This window comes from Colobus angolensis, unplaced genomic scaffold (assembly GCF_000951035.1).
Source record: "Colobus angolensis palliatus isolate OR3802 unplaced genomic scaffold, Cang.pa_1.0 Scaffold58, whole genome shotgun sequence".
NCBI lineage: Eukaryota > Metazoa > Chordata > Mammalia > Primates > Cercopithecidae > Colobus > Colobus angolensis.
The window spans coordinates 12,454,108-12,462,025 of record NW_012119376.1 but is presented as its reverse complement, the minus strand read 5'-3'; positions in this window follow the sequence as shown (position 1 = coordinate 12,462,025).

The window sequence follows — 7,918 nt, the reverse complement described above, 5'->3', positions numbered from 1 at the left end:
AAACAACAGAATATACATTCTCCTCATCACTACATGGCACATACTCTAAAACTGATCACATAATTGGAAGTAAAACACTCCTCAGCAAATGCAAAAGAACTGAAATTGTAACAGTCTCCCAGATCACAGTGCAAATTAGAAATCAAGACTAAGAAATTCACTCAAAATTATAAAATTACTTGGAAATTGAATAACCTGCTCCTGAATGACTTTTGAGTAAATAATGAAATTAAGGCAGAAATCAAGAAGCTTTTGAAACTAATGAGAACAAAGATACAACATAGCAGAATCTCTGGGACACAGCTAAGTCCCTGTTAACAGAAAAATATATAGCACTAAATGCCCACATCAAAAAGTTAGAAATATTTCAAGTTAATAGCCTAACATCCCAACTGAAAGAACTAGAGAACCAAGAACAAATCTCAAAGGTAGCAGAAGAAATAACGAAAATTATAGCTGAACTGAAGGAAATGGAGACATGAAAAACCATTCAAAAGAACAACTAATCCAGAAGCTAGTTTTTTGTTGTTGTTGTTTTGTTGTTTTTTTGTTGTTGTTGTTTTTTGTTTTTTGTTTTTGTTTTTAATGAGGTAGATGGCTGGGTGTGGTGGCTCACACTTGTAATCCCAGCAGTTTGGGATGCCGAGGCAGGCAGATCATGAGGTCAGGAGTTTGAGACCAGCCTGGCCAACACAGTGAAACCCAGTCTCCACTAAAAATACAAAAATTAACTGAGCATGGTGGCAGACACCTGTAATCCCAGCTACTTGGGAGACTGAGGCAGGAGAGTCACTTGAACCTGGGAGGTGGAGGTTGCAGTGAGCTAAGATCACACCACTACAGTCCAGCTGGGGCGACAGAGCTAGACTCCATCTCAAAAAAAAAAAAAAAAAAAAAGAAAAAGAAAAAGAAAACTGATTGGTTATCGGTTGAGAAACCATTTCTGAAATGTTGTAATTGTAATTAATGTACAGGCCATCTCTACAGTCTGCTAATTTTGGGGAGATTTTAATTGCTGATCTCACCTTCCAGTGTTACAACTCCTCTATGTTCTATGAGCTTCCACTTCCCACATTCCTATCTGGTGAGAGCCTAGAAGAACCAAATATAATGGTTCCCAGAAATCTGGATGATGGTGTTAGTGATAATGATCCATGTTTCTCCAACAATAACAATAGTTCGTATCTATTACCACGTTGGATTATTACCACAACCTCTTGAATTACGTGTGGTAGATATTAATGTCCCAGATTTACAGATGAAGAATTGCCACATAGCTAGGGTAAGTGACTCTGTGTTCTTTTCAAAATTTTCTCACAGGCTTTACCATATATGTTTCTGTGAATTCAAGTCTACTGTGAAGCGTACCCTTGCAAACCCATTCCTTCCCATTCTCCCAATAGCACCTTCATCTAGCAATTGCTTGAGTAAGAAACTTATGAGGTTTCCTTGAATTCTCTCTCTTCTTTCTCCCTACACCAAATCCATCAGCAAGTCCTGATTACTTTATTTCAAAAACACAACCAAAATCTGTCCACTTCTTTTCATTGCCGGTATTTTTATCTATTTCATTTAGGACTAACATTCCCAGGACCTAGAACAGTATCTGATATGTCATAGGTCCTCAATAAATATTTGCAAAATGAATATTTCCACTGTGATACTAGCAGTTATATTAAAAATGTTTAGAAATACATATGGCAGGAACTTGGACCATCGGCAGGACTTGTGAAGTTCTTTAAGTTTCCTCCTCTGCCAGGTGCTAACACTTTGATTACTGGGTCCTGAGGCAGTTTGGAAGTTCTGGGGGAAAGGATAAGATGGCTGAGACATTACTTTGTATCACCTTTTCTCAAGTGTTAGGAGACACTTAATTTCTGTTAATGTGCTTATGAATTGAATGTCACAACAGAAAAAGGATGGTGTGTTCCCACATTTGGGAGATGGAGCCAACAGTAATTCACTAAATTTGAAGTAGTTTTATAATTATGAACATATTAGGGAAGAAGCTAAAATACTTCTATTATAATAAAGACAAACCTTTACCCAAGCCAGGCAGTTTGGGAAATGCTGCTGAAAATGTATCCTCTCTCCAAGAAAAGTAACTTGAGTACTCATCTAATTTTATTTAAAAAATTCCAACAGCCAATAACCACCTTGTAGCAATAGTATATAAGTGTGTATTTACCTGAATAGTAACCAATTCTGATAAAGACTCCCTAGTCTACAAAAAGATATTGATGTCCAAAGAGTAGGAAATGCTTCATTAAATTAATTGATGTACAAAGAGTAGATAAATGCTTCATTAAAATAAAGAAGGAAACAAGCAGTCTGGTAAATTTTTGATACTATTTTAATTTTTAAACTGTTTTATAAATTCTAAGTAGTGTCAGACAGGAGTGCATTATTGCTTCATAATTCAGTAGCTTTGTGATTTGTAGACTATTTACTATATAAAAAAAAAAAGAATGGACAAGCAGAAAATCCTGTGAATCCTGAATTCTTATAGTAATGTGAAAATATTACTATTCTGCTATTTGACTTGTCCTCGAATCCTTGGATTATTAATCAGTTTGAGAGGGTCCAGAGAGAGAGCCTTTCCTGTTGCAGATTTGCTTTGTCTGTTTCCGTCATCTGTATCAGATAGGAGTTAAGTTAGAAGTGAAACATGACATTCTGACAGTGAATCCAGCAGACAGATTCTTGGCTGCATTCTCTGCTACACTTGAACTTCTGCTAAGCATGTGATGAAAGAGTGTTTTCAACTGCACCAGCTGTGGAGAGGTTAATAAAACAAAAGAGGGGAAACAAAAGTGCTCACAGCAGAAAGCTTCTGGCTTTGCTGATTTTTCTGGTTACAAACAATATGTCAGAGAGCTGTAACTGCTGTGTTGGTTTGGGCTTCGAGCCATTTAAGACAAGTTGAGCTTCTGAATTAAAAGTTTAAAGAGAATAAATAAGCAGTACATCAGATGCAATGTTACATATTTTGGTGCTGGAAATGGAAAGCTCTTACTTTGCCATAGACACTTGGAAATTAGGAAACTGGTGTGTATTTTGCTCGCATCCTTGATAGTTTCTCCCGTAAACAGAAAACTGCACAGGCTTTCAGATGTTTGAGATATGCGGAAGCAAAAGTGGTCTTGGCTTAGTGGACTGCAAGCAGTCTCATGCTTTCTGTCTCTCTTCCTGTGTCCCACTTCTCCAGCAAAGGACCATGGAATGTGGAGCCTTGCCCAGCCTGCTGCTCAGGGGACGATTGCTCAAGGCTGTCTTATGCAGAGGAGGTCAACAGTTGACCCATGAACCATTTAAACTGGAAGGAAGAATTAACCAATACTCTGAGAGATTGACTACATCTACTTTCCCCTGAAAGTTAGAGTGCAGAGTACAGGAGAGGAAGGCCATTTACTAATTTTCCTGTTTCCTTCACCAGTCCTCTACCTCTCTGTACCTAAGGTCCTTCACTCAGTATACTCAAGTCATCTCTGCTATGACAGCATTCCCAGATGCCATGGCATATAAAAGGTAGGATAACGAGTTCCATCACTTCACACAAGCATCTACCAGGAGGAGGGAAATAAAAACAACCTGTCACCGTCAACTTCGCCACTTGCTGTTAAACCGAAGGTTTGTTATATAAGCGTTTGGGGACATAATGAATGTGACTTACATATGTCATCTGGGAGACATGGTGTTTATGTTTCTTGAGTTGAATTGGGGCAGAAAAAAAATGGGCATCTAAAATGCTCAATAATCGAGAGAAACTTTAAAAGTTATTCCTCACCCTAATTTTTCTAGTATCTATCTTTATCATCTTATCCGTCAGTTACTTGGGAAATTCAGAGATTTAGAAATTTCTACTGAAATAAAATGGATTGTTTTGGAGACTGTTTCTGAATAGTTGCAGAACTCCCCCAAAGTCCTAACACAGGTCTCATTCCTCGTTTTTTCCTGACCTCCAAGATTCCAGCTGATTGGAGACCATTTCTGAATCGTTGCAGAACTCCCACAAAGTCCCAACACAGGTCTCATTCCTCGTTTCCTCCTGACCCCCAGTATTCCAGCTGAGTCAAGTTCATGCCCACATCTTCTCTTCAGATGTGCAGCTCCTCAGAGAGTCTTCTCTGTGGCTCCTAGACTTATTTTGTCAAGTACTGGAGCACCATGAACTTGTTAGCAAGCAAATGTACATGTGTTCTACACCAGAAGACAATCAGATGCACTGATGTCTTGATTTATTGGGTTTGTAAATTTGGATGTGATTAAGTATAGCACTGAGGAATCTGTCCTTTTAGACTGCATTTACTGCAGGATAATGAATGTGATCTGATTTACACAAATGTGGTCTGCAGAAAAGTTTGTTTAGTAGTACTCTCAGTCACAAACTGCATTATATACTTCATATAAAGCATTAGGTCAAGGGAACAGTTAGGCAAAAGTGTGGAAGGTGTTGAATTGGTTGGAACACTATGTGAGATGCTAAGTTGCCCCAAATTTTGTTCAACATATACATACAATTATCAAATACCAATTTGATACCAAGACAATACTAATTTTTACTTCTCCTTTTTCTCTCTGCTGCTAGCCTGTGAAGAAAAATCCAACACCTAGAATTTTTTCCATCCCTCACCTTTCCTTTGAGAACTCAACAACCCAAGCAACATGGACCTTTTCCCAAATATCATTTAGGAGAAGTCACTGGCAGTTTAAGAAAAAGATTTTTTAAAAAAGTTTCAGGGTGAAATATCTTCCAACATAAACTTTAAACACCATTCTTAGCATCAGAGAAACAATATTTTTGGTGTGAGTACTTATTTTTAATAAACTTGATTTTTTAGAGTTTATTTTAAAAAGCTGTAGAATTTTGTTTATTTTGGGGTGTCCATACTAGGTGTATGTATTTATGGGGTACATAAGATGTTTTGATACAAGCATGCAATATGAAAAAAGCACATCATGGAGAATGGGGGATCCGTGCCCTCAAGCATTGATCCTTTGAGTTACAAACAACTCAATTAGACTATTTATTTTAAAATGTATAATTAAGTTATTATTGAACTATAGTCACCCTATTGTGCTGTCAAATTGTAGGTCTTATTCATCCCTTTTTTTTTTTTTTTTGAGATGGAGTCTTGCTCTGTTGCCCAGGCTGGAGTGCAGTGGCACGATCTCGGCTCACTGCAACCTCCTTCCTGGTTCAAGCGATTCTCTTGCCTCAGCCTCCAGAGAAGCTGGGATTACAGGTGCGCAGCACCAGGCCTAGCTAATTTTTGTATTTTTAGTAGAGACGAGGTTTCACCATGTTGGCAAGGCTGGTCTCGAACTCCTGACTTTAAGTGGTCCGTGTGTCTCGGCCTCCCAAAGTGCTAGGATTAAAGGCGTGAGTCACTATGCCCAGCCCTTAGTCATTCTTTCTATTTTCTTTTTTGTACCCAATAAGCATCCCCACCTCCCTGCCAGCCCTTCACTAGCCTTGCTAGACTCTGGTAACCATCCTTCTACTTGTCTATGTTCATGAGTTCAATTGTTTTGATTTTTAGATCCCACAAATAAGTGAGAACATGTGATGTTTGTCTTTCTGTGCCTGGCTTACTACCCTTAACATAATGATCTCCAGGTCCATTGCAAATGACTGCATTTCATTCTCTTTTTATGGCTGAATAGTACTCCATTGTGTATAGGAACTACATTTTCTTTATCCATTCATCTGTTGATGGACACTTAGGTTGCTTCCAAATCTTAGCTATTGCAAACAGTGCATGACAAACATAGGAGTGCAGATATCTCTTCCATATCCTGATTTCCTTTCTTTGGGGTATACAACCGGCAGTGGGATTGCTGGATCATATGATAACTCAATCTTTAGTTTTTTGAGGAACCCCCAAATTGTTCTCCATTGTGGTTGTACTAATTTACATTCCCACCAACAGTGTCTGAGCGTTCCCTTCTCCACATCCTTGCTAGCATTTGTTATTCCCTGTCTTTTGAATATAAGCTGAAGCTTAGTTTTTAATCTCTAAAATAGGGCTAAGAGTGTTTAGGTAAATATAAAAATTCAGTATGTGTCTAAAATAAAGATACCTAGCAGAGAATATGCAAAAAATTAACATTTTGCCTCCTCTTATATAAGAAATATAATTAACACTTACTAAATTTGATAGTAGATGTGAATGGAAATTAATTCCCATAAAATAATCTTTACAAAGATAATATAAACCAATCAGTAAAATTGGCTTTGAGGAGACATTTGGCTTCTAATTCAGAGAATACGTCATCTTTGTATTTTCTCCAGTATTTTTGGAATGTATGTTCAGCAGGCAATAAACAAACAAAAATTTCAAATCATCTTCGTCTTGGTTTGGAAGAAGTAGAAGTAGTATAACTATTGGCCACTGAGACGCTGTGGGTTTCCCAAGAGACAAGATGTGCTGGGCGTGGAGCCTTAGATTGTGGAGGGGCAAAATTACAGGGTTTGGAAGAAAATATTGTTCTACATGACCCAACAAGGCATGTTATCAGATACTTAGTACTGGCTGCTTACCTGGGCAGCACCCCAAAAGGGAGAAGAGTATGGGATAGAGGAAATAATTATCTGGAGGCTGTTATTCAACATTTAGGATCCATGTGAGGGAGCTACAGTACAATGTTTCTTTTACTGCAGTCTGTATTAAAATGTCCACTTCATCTGTTTTTGGGAATATGTTGCTTGATTCAAATAACTACTTTTAATTTTTAAAGTAAACAAAATTAGAATAATAGGAAAACATTAATTTTTGCAAACAGAAAAGGGTTATCGCTATTCTTTTTAGCATCAGTCACCTAGTGCTGAGTCTGCGAGAGGCACAAGAGGATCTCCACCTAACCAGCATGCCTCCCTTTCTGGAGGGCCCTTGTCCTGTGATAAACAAGTGAAGCATCAACACACATATAGGGCCCACTAGCTGCTGTCAAGTGACGTCTGGCTTAGAGATGACAAATAAAATATAGGACCCGTGGCAACAATAGAGAACTTTGCTTTCATAACTGAAAACCTGAGAAAGTTTTGCTGTGTGGATTCACCAGTTTGCTTTCCACAAGGGTTTGCTATCCTGTTCGTCAGTCTGATTTTTGATTATTCTATACTGAGTGCAGTATAAAGAGTTTCTATGTATGAACCATAACACATAGAGTAGATGTCTGCCTTTCCTTACCAGGCATCAGATTCTCCCTGGATTATTTACTGTTTATAATCACAAAACAAATACAATGTTGTATAATGCAACTTTACAAATGGTGAATTTTAAAAAATATTTTATGACCTCTTAATTACATATGGCAAAATGAAAGACATTGGGAAAAATAATTTTAACATAGTAATGACTGTTTGTGAAGTGCTTTAAAATTGTCTTTTAAAATTATTGATTACATCAAGGGCAAATAAAAACATTATAAATTGGTCAGATTAGCTGTTGTGGGTTTTCTTCTAAGAGCACTTTTCTTTTTTTCCTATCAGGCTTATTTATTGAATCACCAATCTAATTTCTGAATTGTTGTTATCCTTTAAAATTTTTCCAGTTATAAGTTATTTGGTATTGATTGTATCTGCTGGGAGAATTTATCCAGATGTATGGGTTTCTCTTCCCTTTTTTTTAATCAATGACGGATTTTAGTAACATCATGATCATCATATCACTCACTGGGAATGCATTGTGTGCCAGGCACTTTGTAGACATTCTTTTAATCGTCATAACAACCTTGCGGTGTTTATGGATGAGGCTCAGAAAGTTAAAACACTAAGAACTTGTACTCAGGGTTGTCTCCTTCAAAATTCTTTGCTGATCCTAATTCTGAAAAGTGTGAAGTTGTCAGAATATGAAATATTGGCTACCCTAGCATGGTAACAGTACATTTGTAAGCATTAATGTATCCAGAGGAG